Source organism: Perca flavescens, chromosome 16 (assembly GCF_004354835.1).
Source record: "Perca flavescens isolate YP-PL-M2 chromosome 16, PFLA_1.0, whole genome shotgun sequence".
Lineage (NCBI taxonomy): Eukaryota > Metazoa > Chordata > Actinopteri > Perciformes > Percidae > Perca > Perca flavescens.
The window spans coordinates 12,005,600-12,024,222 of NC_041346.1; the positions used below are offsets into that span (position 1 = coordinate 12,005,600).

At 41.6% G+C, this 18,623-nt stretch overlaps 1 protein-coding gene across 2 annotated transcripts in view; it reads right to left on the reverse strand.

The window, feature by feature from the left end:
* Positions 1-18,623, reverse strand: part of cntfr (ciliary neurotrophic factor receptor) — a 273,674-nt gene that overhangs the window by 219,537 nt on the left and 35,514 nt on the right. The window contains exons 1-2 of one of the 2 annotated variants that reach the window (XM_028602618.1): positions 14,769-14,787; positions 6,160-6,200 (exon numbers count right to left, since the gene is read on the reverse strand). The gene's annotated coding sequence lies outside the window, so the exon portion shown is untranslated. Of the gene's footprint in view, positions 1-6,159; positions 6,201-14,768; positions 14,788-18,623 lie in introns of those variants that run through there. The other variant, XM_028602619.1, reaches the window with a different exon arrangement.

An 18,623-nucleotide genomic window follows, 5' to 3' on the forward strand; every position in this document is an offset into this window, starting at 1 on the left:
GAATTCCTTTATTTAAACAAAAAATTTTTTTCGCAACAACAGTGGCAACTACGGATAGCATGATACTAGAAATTTGATTGATTCTTGATACCCAATTTGATACCACCGTAAAGAACAAAACCAAACAATAAATCCTATGTCCTCCTTTATAACGTGTATTTTAGGATAATAAGGATAACACTTGGAATCATTTTATGCATGTGACCTGTTTCAACTCCACCCCTCAAAGAACTGCAATTGGGAATCGATAAGTACCGGAATCAAAAAGGAATAATTGGAATTGGAATCAAAATTGTTCAAATCTAAACGATGCCAAACCCTAGTTGGGACAGTGTCATGTCACTCTTTTTTTTCATTTTGGTGTGGAGTGGGGGGGGGGCAAGGAGAGCGTGATTTACATGTTATCAGGAGAAAACGCCAGTCTTCTGGACCCACAGCCTTCTCCGAAATCTGGCATCACCACCACACAGCTAGCACACACGGCAATGTCTTCCGACTTGGTACCGAAGTACAGGTTCTCGTGACATCACTACTAGAGATGCAGCATTAGAAATGTAATAAAGCAACAGAAGGAATATTTAACTATGTCCAAAGAGTTTAAATAGTTAAATTAATACAGCTACCACCACCTATGGAGTGGTCTTATTCATATTATTTGTTAAACCTGTATGCGAACAATAGCCTAAGAATGACAGGGTGACTCCGATTACATTTGGTTGGTGAGCTAAGACACACACACACACACACACACACACACACACACACACACAAATGATGTGTTTATTTGCATATAGAGCGGGAAAGTGTGATCCATTCATAAGTGGTCACTCAAGATGCATTTGTAGACACATCCTACTGCCAGGTGGGAACACACGTACTTAGAGCTGTCCACTTGTGATCGGATCACTCCGGTCGGATTTAATACCAGGTGGAAATGCAGCCAGAGAGTGAAGGATTTGTAATAGAGAGATAGCGAGGCAGAATGACAAAGAGGAAGAATGACAATGGTGCCAAAGCAGTTTCCATCCTCCTTGCAAACATCCCTGATCCCCCTTTTTTCTCTCATTTAAATTCCTCTCCATTGTCATTGCAATCCGGGGCCTAACCCCCCACCGCCTGGCAAATAAACACACACACACAGACATTAGAGTGCACATTCATTGACCTCCAGCAGCAACTGGGCCATCCCAGGGAGCCGGGCTCACACATCCTTGCTAATCCCTATCAATGGGCACACATGCACACGCTCACAAAGTTTGCTGGAAAGATAGGCTCAAGTTTCCTCCGACTGCAGATGTCAATGTGACCCTAGCCATGCTAACATGGGTGTGGAATAGCGAGCAGCTTGTCACCAAGCATCCAGTGTCTTGTCGGCAACAGGAGGCCACTCACTCCTGCCTTGTCAACAGTCGATATAGCCAGCCTTGATTCTATTCCTTGCCTTACTATTCCCTGGTCAACTGTGCTTAAGACCACAGTGCACTGGCTTGTCAGCAACGGTATCTTACAGGGGAGACAAACTGCTCTCAGTAGCCCTTCAATGTCTTCAGAGCTGTCTAACAGCAGCAACAGGGTTAGAAAAAGAGGTCTTGTCAGCATGATCAGGACACGGATGGGTTAATACAATTCCTGGGCTTATCCCCTGTCAGCAATTCTAGGTCACAGAGATGGCAACCGGCGCTAATCGTAATATTGCCTTGTCAATGTGCATAGCTACATCTGGACTGTCAACAAAGTCTGGAATTATGCAAGAGGCAGCCAGAGAGTAAAATGATGCCTTGTCTGCAGGGCATAATTTTGTCAGGACACTGGTGTTGCATTATTCCTTTCCCTATCGCAACATGTCAACAATGCTAGGTCATAGATGGTAACCAGTCCTACTCATTCTGTTGCCTTGACTCGGTCTGGACTCATCATGGGGGGAAACATATCCATCCTGCCGCTGGAAGACTGTAGGCTATATTTTCTTTCAGAAATATAAAGCTTCCAATGGCCTTACCATAAGCTACTTTTGAGAGGGAATAAGAGGGAAAGGAGGCTACAGCACATAGATATTTATATCAGCGTGATTTTAAACAAGTTATTATAGAATATTAGATATTGCAAAAAAAGGAGCAAAAACACATCCTGATGTTTGACATAATCAGTGAGCATGGAGAGCTCTCGGGTAATATTGAATCCACTGGAGCAGAATAGACTCTTAGGTGACACACACACAAACACTGATAGCACACACACACACACACACACACACACACACACACACACACACACACACACACACGTCGGGAGAGAAGAAAGAAACCATAGGCTGGGATGACACAAACATGTACCCATGCACACACACACATACAGAAAAAACAGTAGAGGGTATATCGTGGACAAATCAATGCCGATATGATCTAAAATATCAGAGTGTGTGCAGGTATGTGTGGGTGTACTGTGGGAGACAGAGAGGCTGACTGTGTGTGTGTGTTTGTGTGTGTGTGTGTGTGTGTGTGTGTGTGTGTGTGTGTGTGTGTGTGGTTGGCGACCCCCTTAGGATCAAAACAGTCTCCTATTACTGACGACCCCACACACAGACACACTCACAGGCAGGAGATTCATGCGCTTGTACAAGTGTAGATGACATGGTGGTGTCTACTAAGCAATTTGCCGACTCGCATGCCAACGGGAGCACTTGCAGTAGTCGAGAGAGAGAGAGAGAGAAAAAATGAAAGAAAGGTTCTCATCTTCATGGACCATGTTACATGTACGCCGCTTCACGGAGACTTCTTTGAATGCACCATGGAATACAAATTGGGGTTAAAATCCATCTATGTCTGGACTAGTCATTTTGGTTAGTTGCCCTGACCAATACCTTCCAATTAGAGGAGAGTAGGCTGCATGAAGTGACAGGTTTAGTTTTGTTTGTGTTGCGTTCAGAGCTGCAAAACCACTTAGCGTTGTGGCCAAGTTAAAAATATCAAATAAAAAGTATTCAGTGGGGAAAATGTCAAGAAAACCAGCTCTTTCATGCAGACTTTTTTAGCAGTTTTTTGTCTCCCCTCAAACTCAAAGCCTTACACAGAAACTGAGGACAGATTTAGCTTTGAGGTTGTGTAAAATACGCTTCCACAAGTTCCAGTTGTATTACCCACATTGTCCTCTTCAGGGACAGAGATAATGCAATCAAGAGTAATGCTCAAATAAATATGATACCGATATATTTTGCCCACTGCAATGGATTGTGCGATGCAGGATATATTGCCAATCATCTACAATACATCCCATTAAAAAAAACAGTGCAACTGCACACATTACAACTTTAGGTAACACTTTTCTTGAAGGTATCGACATAATTGTGACATAACACTGTCATAACTATGACATGACACTGTCATGAACGTGTCATAAATGGTATAAACAAGTCATAAACATTTATGACTTCTGTCATTAAGTGTCATTTGGTTTTTTCATGACAAGTTGACTATGTTTGGGATGTCTTTGTAATGACAACTTGACATTAACCAGGATGACATTACCAGAGGATGTCTTCGTCATGACAACTTGACATAATGTCATCCTGTTTAATGTTAAATTGTCTTAATAAGGACACTCCAAAGAAATATAATGTTAAGTTGTCATGACAAAGACATCTTCTGGTAATGTCATCCTGGTTAATGTCAAGTTGTCATTACAAAGACATCCCAAACAAATTTAATGTCAACTTGTCATGACAAAGACATCTTCTGGTAATGTCATCCTGGTTAATGTCAAGTTGTCATTACAAAGACATCCCAAACTAATTTAATGTCAACTTGTCATAATCAAGACAACCCAAACAATGTCAACTTGTCATGACAAAAACCGAATGACAATTAATGACAGAATTCATAAACGTTCATGACTTGTTAATAACATTTATGACACGTTCATGACCGTGTCATGTCATAGTTTAGACAGTGTCATGTCATGATTATGTCGATGCCTTCAAGTATAGTGTTAACGAACTTTACAACAGTCCATAGCAAACTGGTGAAACAGGCACAGTTCAGTTGAATTTCTTTTCGAGCATAACTGTGGGAGGCGACGGGCTGAAGGAGAACACGATATTTCAACTTTAAAATGGTTATGCCCCTCCACTGTGTTCAGAGTTTTACTAGACCATCCCCTGTCATTTGAAGAAAATATATTACTTTGCATACCCTTGCCTCAAATTAATAGTGACCTTTAAAGGCTCAATGTAATTGTGTTTCTAAGACAAACAACGTTGTTGACAATTCCAGCAAAATAATGTAAAGCGAAATGGTGAAGGACGCAATGTCGGTCTCCATTCTAATTGCAGTTGTGAACCTGCAAATTCTTCTCTCTTGCTTTTACTCCAATCTGCTTCACAACTTAACATTATAAATCAAAACTATGAAAATACCTAACAGTGTTGAAGGACATGTATGGTAAGGTACCAAACAAGGCTGAAGGGGAATGATGCAGGAGGACTTAAAGGTTACTGTACTTCCCCCTTGGGGCCCTAAAAAAAAAAATCAACACCATCCTGCTCAAAGCAGGATCCAAGTCCTGAATTGGAGAAAAAAATGATTTCCAATGCCATTCCCATCCTTACCTGTAACAGACAGAAAGGCCTACTCTCCAGAGTCTCAATCCACTGAGTCTTCCCTCTTTCCACTTCATTTAATGGGTGTTGTGTTTCTGAATCTCAGTTCTTTCTTTATTGTGATTATGCAAGATGACATATGCCTTGCTGCAAGCCCAATGTCCCGATGGAGAGAATAAATCTGTGAACTTAAACTCAATTACATCTCTGGCGAAAAACAAAATCCTGGAGTAATTACAGTGCATTACACTTGGTTGTCAGTGGTAGCCTGAAGCTTCTGCAGGCTTGTGTCCTTGGTTCAAAACTGCAAACTGGCATGGGGGGGTGCAAATGAGTAATGCGCTCCCCTCCCTTGTGGACTAAAGTCAAACTTCCCTTGGCAAGGCACTTAACCCCCCTGATTCCTCTGTTGCAGCTGCTGAGTGAGCAACAATTTGCATTTAGCTAATTCTGTATGTAAATATCATCCGTCATTCGTCCTTTTTTTTTTTTTTTTTTTAGTGGTATTGAACGTTCACGCTTCAGGTCTCTGAGTTCATAAAATGTGTGTATACATACTATTCTTGTTCAAAGCATTGCGGCAGGCATGGACTTCCCTGTATGAAACCTTATAGTCCTGAGCTGTCAGCATGAATGCAGGGCAGTGGCCTTCATGGAATCTGGATATCTGTCTACGTGTGTGTCCGCTCCGTCTGCGTAGTTCCTCTACGTGTGTGTGTGTGTGTGTGTGTGTGTGTGTGTGTGTGTGTCTCCTGCGTGCCCCCACATTTCTGAAGTTTCCGTATCTGACCATCGACATGTGTGTGTCGCTGGCATTTCTGGACGGAGGAATTCTATCCGCCTCCGGCGAGTCCTTTCAACGCCCACCACCGCGCACACACACACACACACACACACACACACACACACACACACACACACACACACACACACACACACACACACACACACACACATCCTACTGCTGACACGTGCATGTCACCACGGCAACAGGATACAGCCAGAGACAGGTTACTGACAGAGAAGCAGAGATCACCATACTGGCAGGCCAGAGGTTCTCATCGCGGGGTTTAGGACAGCTGCTGGGATCGCTTGTTGAATCGTATCAAGAATTTTCACGCAATCTTTTTTTGAAATCAAACACAGCTTTAATCTCACATACAGCCTGCCGTGTTCTCACAAATGCAAAACAGGTTCCCAGTATTTCGGAGGCTTTTCACACATGTGGCTCCCACTGTTGATTGGATCTCGAACAGTGTTCAGTACTGAAACCATCATCTTCAAAGTGGTGCGAGGGACATTTCATGTGGTAATAGAACACATTTACAAGACGATGCCGATTCACTGCTTTTATGGTCGAGCAGAAAAAGCAAAAGGACCAGAGCAACATTTTTGTGTCTATTTACACCAAATATGAAATGACTTTCAAGCACCCCTGGCTTGCCAAACTTACTCAGCACAAAAAAAAAAAAAGTCTAAATTCAACTAGATAGAAATTGAAATGCAGAAAAAAAATAAATTTGTGTGTTTGAACAGGGGCAAAGACACGTGTCTCATCAACTCACCTTGGACAGGACGAAACGTCAGCACGATCCTCCTCTTCACCCTGTCGAAAACAAGCCAGAGTTAGTCACTGCATCCACAGGAAAGGTGCAGTACAGGATTTAAGTTTTGAATACGCCATTCTGTTCTGGAAAAGGATTCAGCATCCAGTCCCAAAAAAATAACAGGGATTCAGTTTTACTACACTCAGTGATTATTCCTACAGTATGCTTTTTTTCGGACATCTGCCACACCCCTAAAGAAAGCTCGTCTATGCTGATATTGAGGATAGCGTCCGTTGTGTCCTTGCCATCTTTTCAACACGTGGACAAATTTGTGATAATAACAACCTCTATTTTGCAGAGAGATTTGAATTAGTGTTTAAAGGGATAATATAATGCTGAAAATCTTAGAAACCCCTCAAGGGATTGTAAAAGTGAACACATCGTGTTCAAAGTGGTCACAGATTTGGGTGCCCTACAAGCATTTACAGTCTAATGGAAATGGCAACATGCTGTGAAGGCTATCCATCTTCCTACAAAATTTCTTCAATAATTTCATTCTTTTTTTCCAAGTCGAAATCTACACATATGCATGTACGGTAGAGTCTAATGGTAATCCTGTAAAGAGATTTTCTCCTACAGCTTTCCCCATTGCTCCTTTTCCAGGTGTTCCATCTTCCCAGCAACATTTATTTAATTATTTTATCATTCTACTATTGCTATCCCACCTATTTTTATATATAAAGCTCTCTGTATGTATATATATATATATATATATATATATATATATATATATATATATATATATACACACATACATAAACACATACATATACACATATATGCATACATACATATATTAAATAAACACCATTTTGTGTGTGTGTATATATATATATATATATATATATATATATATATTTATTTATATTTATTTATTATACACACACACACAAATGGTGTTTATTTAATCGGCAAAGTCCAAATCTAAACATATGCAACCCACAGGCGGTCTGGTGCAGCCTCATCTACTCTGCATTTGTTTCTCCCCTTCCTCCGTTGCTCTTTTTCCTTCCATCTGGTTTCCATTCTCCCCATCTGCCCATCAGTCTGCAGCCAGGGACAGGTGAGCCTATTACACGCTTCTCCCGCTGTCTTCCACACGCACTGGTACGTACACGGCACAAAAACCACACTAGCTCCACTTCATGGTAACTTAACGTGCCACGCACATCAGGCACAATCTGCCGTGCTGTAAAACGCCTGTTGCCACGGCCACGTCACGCTCCTGATGAAGCGGTCTATTGTCACATATAAAAAGGCTGCCCCCATAAAAAAAAAAAAAAAAAAAATCCAATACTGGAGAATGGAAAAGAATAAGTATAACTGAATAAAATAGGTTGGGCTCCAAAATCGGACTATTTCATACGGATTTCTGCAATTGGTGTAACTGAGTCAGCTTTTAGCAGGAGTTGATGACTTCAATTGCAGCAGGAGAACAGGTAGGAGAGTTAGAGTAAGTACATCCTTATAGCTCCAAATATTCACACTGGAAGGAACCAGTGTCCATGTGCAGTCAAACAGAATTCACTGCAAATATATGTGCTCTACACAGTAATAGCTCAAAGTGACAGTTGTGATATATCTGTGTGTGTGTGTGTGTGTGTGTGTGTGTGTGTGTGTGTGTGTGTGGGAGGGGGGAGTTTAGAGGGTTGTTGATCAATACCAGTGAGTCAACATTTACTTCTCCAGGCACTGAGATTGTTCATGGCGCTCTCTAAGCAGAAGCGTTCTACGTACTGTAACAGGCAAAGGGAACAAATGGTCAGGTATTATTGCTGTAATATGATGTTCGTAGAAAATGACTGAATAAACCGAATGGTACATACGGTATATAAGTGGGTAGTAGATCAACATAGTTTCCAAAACTTAAATTGCAAACAAAATGAAAAAAAATAATAATCTTCTTAACTGACTAAAACCGATACATTAGACATGGAACTCAGGATTCTTTTCTTTATTCAAAGAGAGACAGAAGTCATGGTTTAATATTTGGGATGGAATGACGTTCTCTGAATTTATTTGGAAGATAAAATTGGCTGGCCCTCTGCCACGAGACAGCAAGATAACGATTATGTACTTTGGGCTTAAAAGTGGTGATGAGCGCACCAGCAGGCAACTCCACCCCCCCCCCCGATGCATTAACAACAGCAAGAGCATTAAAAGCCCAGAAAGCGTATTAATAGTTTTCCTAAATATAGATGAGAGGAAAACACATGTTCTGGTCTTATTGTAGTAAATCCCCTTATAATGGCAGCAATCAATCGCTCAGCGATCCTGTTTTGGTCAGGATTCTCTAGTGCACTCGCGTGTACTGCAGAGGCTTTAGAAAAGTTGTCCCTGCTCGCTTCATGTGTGTGCTGTTCCAGGTCAGTCAAAATAGCTTTCGGATACGGGCGCCCGGATATATAGAGGTTTTCTCCTCGATGCAGCGGGCCGCGGGTTCGACTCCGACCTGCGGCCCTTTGCTGCATCTGGTTCCCCCTTGCTCTCCCCTTTCGTGTCTTTAGCTGTCCTGTAAAATAAAGGCTTAAAAATGCCCAAAAAATTATCTTAAAATTTTTTTTAAATAAAAATTGCTTTCAGATATCACGTCTCCTTACATGTTCTACCGCAGATAAATCCGACCGCAGTATCACAGTCAGACATTTTGCTCTTTTTCTATTTTGTTGCCGTTTTGTATATATAGTCAATGCAGCCCATTTCAGTTTCTCTACAGGCTTCAGTGGCTGAAAGGCTATTTATTTATTTCCAGAAACCCTGACTGCACGGCTGAAAGAGAGAGAGAGAAAGAGAAAAGCAAGAAGAAAAAAAATCTGACATTGCAGAACAAGCTATAATGTGAAACATCGCCTTTTAGACGCTCTCGCTCTCCCTCTTCTTGTTTGTTCCTCGTCTATCTGCCGTCTCAGTCTCCCTAGCTTTTTTTGTCTCTGTGCTTCTCCGCGCGCACACACACACACGCACACACACACACACGCACACACGCACACACACACAGTGTTTCTCCTTCTTCCAGACCTTGACACCAGCTGTACTTTTCCAATTCAGCAGTTCCTCAACTCTCAGGGCGTTAACACGAGCTAAGAAGACAAATAATAACACTAACAAAGCATTAAGGAAATGACAAAAATAAAACCCAAAGCAAAACCGAGCAAATCAGCAAAAACAAATCCCAACAGGCCCGTGCAGTTCCAGATAGAGAGCCTGACACTATCAGCAGGCCAGGATCAAAAAAATTATTTATGTGAAGAGTGAAAGCATAATTATGTACACACACACACAACAAAAAAAGAAAAGACCAAAAAGAAAAGAACAAAAGTGAATATCAGGAGAGGGCTAAATATACAGTAGCTTCTACAGAGAGAGGGATTCAATTAGAAGAGATGAGATGTGAACGTGAACAGTGAGAGAAGCCTCCCGGAGGTAATTAAACACTCAGCATGGGTCTTTTCAACGGCCCCATAACAGCAGATCACCCCCAAATCTGTAGCTCGCAGAAATCTTAACTCCATACTTATCATTACTTTTTATTTAAATTTGTTATTAAAATTAAAATAATAAACACTAAAACACTGCAGCATGGGTGGATGTTTGCTTCGGAGGCCAGCCAATCCTGGTCAGATCTTGAAAAAAAAAAAAAAACACCTGGCTGTGGATCCTGATTGAAGGGAGACGCGTGCTACGGATTAGACAAAATAAGAGTCAGGATCATAGCATCATTGCGTGAGCCCGGCGTTAGTAAAAATGTAACCTTTTCTCAGTGCTCAGTAGGTTGGTTTATTTCCACATTCCTTCGGGGGAAAATTACGCAAAATGTTTGTGAACTCATCTGAAATGTCGGCTGCCGTGTTGAGCCTCATCGAGCCACGTTTGACTCAAAGCCCGCGACTCCAACCTTTCTGATCGGGGACCGACCGACTCGTGCTAAACCAGACGACCCGGAGGGCCTTTCACTTGCAACGCAAAAGAAAACCGTCTTGTATCAAACACGGGATTACTTTTGTATCCATTTTACTGAAATCCAATGCTAATTGGAGGACTTTTTCTTTTTTTCTTCAAATGACTTTATCCTAGTGTGTTTGTATTATCAAGCTTGCTCGTGGCAGTTTGCCATGTCTACTAGAGATGTGATGAGATCTCGCGAGATTAAAGTGGCGAAAATTCTCGTCCAGGTAAATAGTGCCTCCAAAGTTGACTCTGAGTGTACTTTTGCAGAGCAATAGGGGAAGAAAAAAGCTGCCTGGAAAACCCATTGTTAGAACGTTAAAGCTCTCTCTCTCTCTCTCTCTCTCTCTCTCTCTCTCTCTCTCTACACACACACACACTCACCGGTCCGCGTGCAGTTCACTGCGGCGCTGTCTCGCGCTGACCCCTCTCTTTCTGTTAAAATGAGTCGGGAAGCGGAAAGCAAAGCCTAACTTTACTTTTAATGATATTAAACAAAGAGAAATGTTCTCCCTTCGTCCTATAATGGTCATAAATCAATACTGCCTTGTTTAGTGCTGCAATTAATAAAATGCAGAGGAGGAGAAAAGAGCATCTGTCTTCACAAAAATCATCTGAGTGTTTGGTGGGAATGTATTTGTGTGCTTTAGAATGTAATACTTTTTTTTATTTTATTTATTAGGACCCATGTACAATTTTAAACATTTTACCATTTGATGAATTGTACCAGAGTTAGCCACAGGCTAATTTACATCCCCCAGTCCCCCCACACACACACACACACACACACACACACACACACACACACACAGTCAGCACCATATCAATCAGTGCCAGTGGTTGCAGATTTGAGTGGTCTTCAGAAAAAGATTTCAGATGACATTTAAAGCTCTTAATGGAACTGCAGCTCTTTATGTCATATATTATTGCATTCCACTGTGTAGAGGCTTTAAAATAAAAAATAAAAAAGGCAGATTGTCTAAAAGTTGAACGGTATAAGGGTATGTTGCAGTCATAGATAGCAGCTGTTCGGGTAGATCTTACAGAAATAGCAGGGCGATAGCAAACAAAAACCAGTAAGTATGCAGGGGCTGGGCCGTGTACACTAGAGTCAAGTTTGAAAAGAGTCTAAACTATAGTACAATAAGCTTTATTTCTCTGTCTACTGACGGATTCTACTGCCAGAAAACACTTGGTTACGGTGTAACCTTGGTTCTCTGAGTGAAGAGACTCTCTCTCCACAGTACATGTGGAATAAGTAACGGTGTAACTGTTCGTTATACAGGAGAGAAGCCAGTCATTTGAGTTTATGGCAAAACCTTTCAGCGCTCGGTTTTCAGTTTGTGACTTTAAAAAAAAAAAAAAAAAAAGGTCTTATTTCTTCATTGAAGTTTTTGGTAAAATAGTGTTAAAATCTGGTCTCGTTCTCGTGAACCCAATCACGTGCCTCGTCTCGGCTCGTGAGCCGGGCGTTTCGTCACACCCGTGATGTCTACTAGCCGTGCATAATACACTTTCCAAGCAGATGTCTTCACAGCGCAGCATTGTGATGTCTTTGCAGGGATAAAGGATTACAGCAACAAGGGAGGATTCACAGCAGCCACCAGCCAAAAGATGGGATTGCGTTTATTCGTTTGCCTGATTCTGTTAGTCTGTCACTTCAGCACCAATAAGCTATAGGCTGTGTTTTTCCACTTTCCCATAACATAACCCTTGTTGCACATCATCCCTTATTAATTTCTTTCATCTGTTGGACAAAACACACTATATAGCATTGGTCCCTCACGTATTTCCTGACAGCAATGTTTCCCCACAGATATACGGTATCTGCAATGCGAGTTCTGTCTCAAACATCCACACATTATACTTCTAACATATAGAACAGACAAATTATGAGCGAATTAGAACATCACCTTGCACTTACAAACTAAAAATAAAAGACCGAAAAATGAAAAGGTTACCACTATAAATCAATGGGGAGTCATAGGAGCCACTGAAGTGCACATTGCACAAAATCCAAAGAGAAACCAGCCAACAGTCCCCCCAATACTCCCCTTCTGCTCTGTTTCCCTGCTTGTTCTGTTAAAGCCAGGGCTATTATTAGCAAGCGAGGGGATCAGGTTAAAAAGATGAAGGCTAAAACAGCGTGGAGAGAGAGAGAATTTAACTAATGGCATAGTTGGGGTGGAGGGTAGCAGGTTGACCTGCCAGTTTATTTGCAGAATAAGTTTACCAACCAAGTGAGTGATAGAAAGTTTCAGAAAATAAATGTCTTCCATCAACGATTCATGTTTTTTTTTTTTTTTTTTTAAAGTGCAGATTTATTTGTATGTCTCATTTCTGTCTTTTAAAAAGAGATAAAAGAGAATATGATGGTGTGGTGATGATGCCGACATCTGAAAGAGAACAATAAAGACAAATTAGAAAAATGCTAAGAGGGAGCAAGGAAAGGTGAGATGGAAAATCAGGAGTAACCAAGGAAGAATGTCATCGTGAAAACTTAAAAAAGGGGAAAGCTTCAATGAGTAACGGCTTCGGCAAAAGACAGTAATCCTAAATCCCATCCTCACCCACTTTAGTCTTGAAGTGAATAAATGGCTACCTTGAAAAACCATCTGGAGTGACAACAGCAACACACAGTCGATCTCCAGTTGAAATGAAATCATAAAACGCCTGACGATCATAATATTTATAAAATGTCCTCACTTTGAGCGAGACTTGCCATGATCTGGTGTGGAGAGAGCAAGTGTGAGTCGCATTCCCACAATTCAAAAGAGAAAGGTGACAGTAAATATATAAAATGAATGGTGGAAAAACTAATAAAAGCAAATGTGACAGTGAGAAATATGCATGAGGACTGTGCAGGTAGGATGTCAGAGGTTACGAAAGCAAAGTGGAGGCAGAGAGACTATGAGCCTCATAATCCGCTTCATAACTGTCATCTGACATCACTGCAGCAGATGCTTGATCTCGGATCCTGTTCTCTCTCCCTATTTTAATAGAACGGGTGGGCGTCTCTGCCATACCGTAATGTAATGAAAACAGAGAGGACAAAGGGGCAATAGACAGAGACTGAGCCATATTCCACACCATGAAGAGAAGGAGAGATTGACTACGGTAACATGCACAAAATATTCTGGTTTTTACCCTTATTCCGAAAAAGACGATATTCCGAGTAAGCTGTTTACATGGCTAATGCAAGTGAATAATCCACTAATATTCCTGTTGACACACAACCGTGCAAAATAGGATTTTTTTCAGTCCACCGATGGCGGACTGGTTCAGCCGTGCGAACACAGATTCTCCCTTTCATTCCTTCAACCAGCTTCTTTAAAAGGTCGGCGCTGCGATGTTTGCGCAAATCTAAAAACCTGTTGATATCCAAGTCTTTCATAATGTTTAAAAGTTGGAGTGTTTGTGTGTTAGGCACTCATCCCTACCGCAGCCCTGCAAACGGCTTTTCCCACATGTCTTAATTGGAAAATGCTGAATTCGGAAAAAGGCCTTATTCGGAATATCCAACCGGAATATGCTGTTTACATGACCTGTATTACATTTGGAATAATACTGGAAAATTTGCATGCATGTAATCGTAGCCAATGAGAAGGGTTCTCAGTTATATAGGATATGAACAGAGAAATGAATAGACAGGTGAAAGGGTGTAAGGACATGTGTATGTATGCGCGAGTGTGTGCAAAGAATTTCACACTATTCACACTACTTAGTAAATGCACCATAAAGCGAATATATAATGTGTTGATTATGTTTATGGCCACATGTGCTTTGCATACATTTGAAGGTTTCCTTTGCTTACTGTGTTACAACCTGCGGCTCCGGTTACCTCGCCAAGCAAGGAATACGCTGGCTGAGAATTTAGTTTGAAGTCACAATTTGCAACATTCTTTAATGACCTACAGTTTTCCCACCCGCAATTGGTATAGCGGGGTTATTCAGGAGGACAGACAGACATATTATGATAATTAAATAACGATGAGGATACCGTTTTATGTGGATTTGCTGGGGTTAATATTCAAATCGGAGGTGATGACAGTTAGTAGTGGTCCGATCATGCATACCCTGCAGGTTTTTACGTGATTGTATGTTAACTTTTATCTGCCACATAAAATACCGTCATTTCGAAAATGTCCAAGACAGCATCTAACAAGTAAGCCTAGTTTTCAGTTTTTATAGGCAATATTCTACACCGGGAACGTGTCTCCGATGGAAACATTCAGAATCAATTCAGGTAGTGTAATGATCGTGCAGAGCTGCAAAGAAGTGAGGCTTGTAAGGGTTAGAGGTCCTATCTTACAATCTTCCCCTGCTCACACTGTGTAAACAATGTCATGGCTTGTTATGTATAACCTTGTTTAGTGCACATGGGAGTGTGTGAGAGAGATGTGTGAAAGCCTAATAGTTACATAGCTCTCACAGGCTGAGTTGGGAATTTCACTTCAAACATTTACTTTTGCATCTATGTTTGTCAGTAAATAATGTTCACAGCAGTCATAGATAGTCAAGTTACCCGGCGACACATTGCTTTACATATCACACGGACTTTAGTAAGCGTTTCTTGCGAGTCTGTTGGGATTTTTGCGGCTGCTTTAGTCTAATTTGGTTACCTGTGTGCTGACGTGGCATCCCTCCAGCAAAAGAGAGACCTTAGGCATTGACTTACCTATATGCTATAGGCGGGGTAATTGGTCAGAACCAACTCATCAGGATTCACGGGGGTGAGCTCAAAACATAATCGCTAAATGAATGCGTTCTATTCGGCAAGATTAATGTTTTAAAAGAATTTAAAGCGACGTAAATACTTCAGCTTAAACTGAGAAACTCTCTACTGCTAATGTTAATGCTATCTCTTTATTTTGGTATTATGTGATGCGTTGCATGTTCCCCTGCACCTCATTGTCTGTCATTTTCCGGCCCAGCGTGTAAATGTTTCCCCTTTCGTTTCTTGGTTGTCGGCCATCTCAGTGTTCGGCGTGGTTAAATTTCTGCTGGTGCGCCTCATGTTTATAGATTTATAGCTCCGAAGAGCTGCGTCGCTTTGCCTTAGTGGTTAACTGTGGTCACGCTCAAGTTGTAGTGGGTTGTTATTCATAGATCTTTGAAGTTTGTGTGAATAAATCCCTTAAATTTTGCAATGTGTCTTGCTTGGTTTCTCCCACAGCCAGAACTGGGAGGCTTCACAGATCCTGCCCAGGATGACCCGCTGCAAAGAGGTCAGTGAACAGGGGTAAACAGTTGGTCAAGGCCTTTCCCCAATCACCACACACACACACACACACACACACACACACACAATGCAGGCAAGCTTCAGTGCACACTTTAGAGATATGATTTCTAGTTGCATAAATAAAGAGACTAACAGAATAAGAATAGACAGCGCTGTGTTCTACGCTGGAAAACACTGACATTTTAACTTACTTACTAGGCAATCATGTAATGAGAACAACCTTCAATTTCACACCAGCACAGAAAAGAATGACTGTAGGCTGTTACACATTATTTATAATTCCCAAAATGCACCTCTGTTCACAACTGAGTGGCACTCAAACGGTGTACTAAATACTGAAAGGCGAGATTTGAAAATAATACGACGGGAAGAGGTGAACTTTGAATGTCAGCTCTTGAAACAAAAGGTCGTGGTTGATTCTGCGTGATAACTGAATATTTGGAATACGAGAGTAAATCAAAAGATGTCACCGTGGGCTTCCTCAAACTCGTGAGCCGCCAGAATTTGATCCCCCACAGGGAAAATGTGCCTGAGTGAAGCAAAACTTAACACATGCCAACCCTGACTTTGAAAGAGTTGATTTAATGTCAGCCTTGGACAGATCACAAGTGGAATCAGGACGCTATACTTATGCTTAGAAAGCCGGGGGGGGATGGAAATGCTGCTGTCACATGTTACTGGGAAATAATGATGGTATATTTCATTTCACCCTGTGCCACTACGTTTCTGACAGAATCGTGGATCAGGCTGTGCATAAATCAGATGCCTCAACATGAGTTTAGAAAATACTACAGACTTAAAAAAGACTTTTTTTTTTCCTGACATTAAAATAAATCTTATTATAGACTAGTATTGAGAACTATTCTTTCTCATATGCCATGATTGTATGGGGCTTTTTTTTCTTTCTTTTTTTTGCAATGGCCTGATTCATACTGATCAGGGGGTTTTCCATTAGCTGCATTTTGTGACAACAATGTGGCAAGTCTGAAAGCTATTTCTTCCTGCAAATCAAGTGGAGAGAAAACTAAATGCAATATGTCATAAGCAATAAAAAAAAAAAAAAAAAAAAAAAAGCTTTCATCTTAAACGCTAAGAGAGAGACAAACACAGAATAGCAAACAGAGCAAAATAATGAACCCTGGAGCCAGCGAGATGGACAAAGAGAGGAGAGTGAAACCCCCGGATGGATGCTCAGGAGATACTCACGTCTCTCATCCCTGCATCCGTCCACCACTGCACCGCCAGATGTGAATGCAGGCACAGCTGCAAAGAAGGGAGCCAAGAACAGAGAGGAGGGGAAAAACAAAGAAGGAAGGAGGAAGGAAGAAACGAGGCAGGGAAGGAGAGAAATGTAGATAGGGTTCTCTCCTCTGGCAGATTGATAGAACTGCCTGACTCGGTATCAGATGGGAATGCAAGGCCAGAGGGAGGAAAGGGAGGCGTGATATAAGGTGAAATGAATTGAAAGGCTTCATTTAATAGATGAAAGAGGGGAGGGTATGCTGACAGGTATGCTGACAAAGATGGTCATATTTGGTGGGAGATGAAGATAGAGGAGGGAGAGGTACTTGCAAGGCCTCAGGAAGGGCCAATAGGAGCAAAGGTAGGAAACTGACACCATTTGGCGTAGATTGTTTGGTTGGAAATGAAAGTTAATGGCGAGGATTGAGAAAAATGTCCATGTGGTTGCCAGAAATGTATAAAGAAAGAGTTAATGGGCGCCTGGGTAGCTCACCTGGTAGAGAGCGCGCCCATATACAGAGGCTCAGTCCTCGACACAGCGGCCACGGGTTCGATTCCGACCTGTGGCCCTTTGCTGCATGTCATTCCCCCTCTCTCTCCCCTTTCATGTCTAAGCTGTCCTATAAGCTGTCACAAATAAAGGCCTAAAATGCCACAAAAAAAAAGAGTTAATGGGAAAATTAAAAGAACTAAACACCCTAAACCAGGACTGAAGAACTTGAAGAACTATTGTCACTGTCAAGCAGAAAGCTTAAATCTCCATATTTCATCATTTTACATTTGTTTTCCATAAATAAATACTATTGGTCAGCCTTTACAATTGTCTGAGGGCTTTTACAAATATTTAAACAGGGCCGAGGTGATTTCATCTGAGAAAAACAGCTCAATATAATGTTTTCAAATTAGCCATTTCTTACATAGAGTGACGATATTCAACTGGCCATAACACACACACAAAAAGGGAAATTGGAGGATATTGAGGAAGGTAGTTTTGCAAAACCAGCCAACACATTTTACTGTAGCCAGACATTTTCTTGGGTCAGGGGTATCGTTAAGGAGCATAGACCAAATGCAGATGATCAGATCAGCCTTTTAATAAGCCGCTACGTGATCGAGGATTGGTCTCCTTTGACACATCAGCATGAAGCCCTTTTTTATACCTGATTCTAGGATACTGGCTTGGTTTTTCCGCAGGTTTAGCTTGGAAAAACATGGTGATCGTTGGAAACCCCATTTCTTTTTAACAATATGTTACTGTCGTGTGTACAGTTTTCATCCTTACAACTTGTTCTTAAAAGTTGGCAGCTGATAGAAGTAAATCAACACCAAACTGGGATTAAATATGGCGCTGCTTGCTGTCGTCATCATCTGAGCCACTCCTGACAGCCCCTGATTGGTTCAGCTCTCAGCTGTCTGCCTCAGAGGCTTGTCAGCGAATCATTTTGAGACTATCTGTGACCTAAAAGTGAGCTCGGCTGATTTACGCTGGTCTTACAAGGCCGAAAGGAAGGATTCAGGGCTACAGCTTGGCAGGCTAAAGAGTGACTAAAGAGTGATAGACAAAATGACTGGCAGGTTGATAAAACAGGCTGTCATCTCCGCCGTGCTGTGAATAAATAACTGGGTGACGGTGTGGTGAGAGAGGACTAGAAAGTGGAAGAGAGGAGGAGAGAAAGACATTGAAAATGAGTGAGGTGGTGTGGCAAAGTCAAAGTGAATTGTCACCTATTCTGGACTATGTAGGACGCAAAGAGAGGTCTGCGACAAGGGGGACAACAAGAAATGGAGATAAGGAGAGCGAGAAAAGGAGAGGAAAAATTAGTCAGATGTGGGCAAAGAGGGAATAAGCAGGCTAGCAAACTCGCTGTCAAAGTTGGCCAAAGATGGGAGACATTGATCGCAAGGCCGAGTGGATGAATACCAAGAAACATCTAAAGAGCAAGGGGGAGAAAAGGCGAGGGATGAAGGGAGAACAGAGGAGCAAAACTAGCCT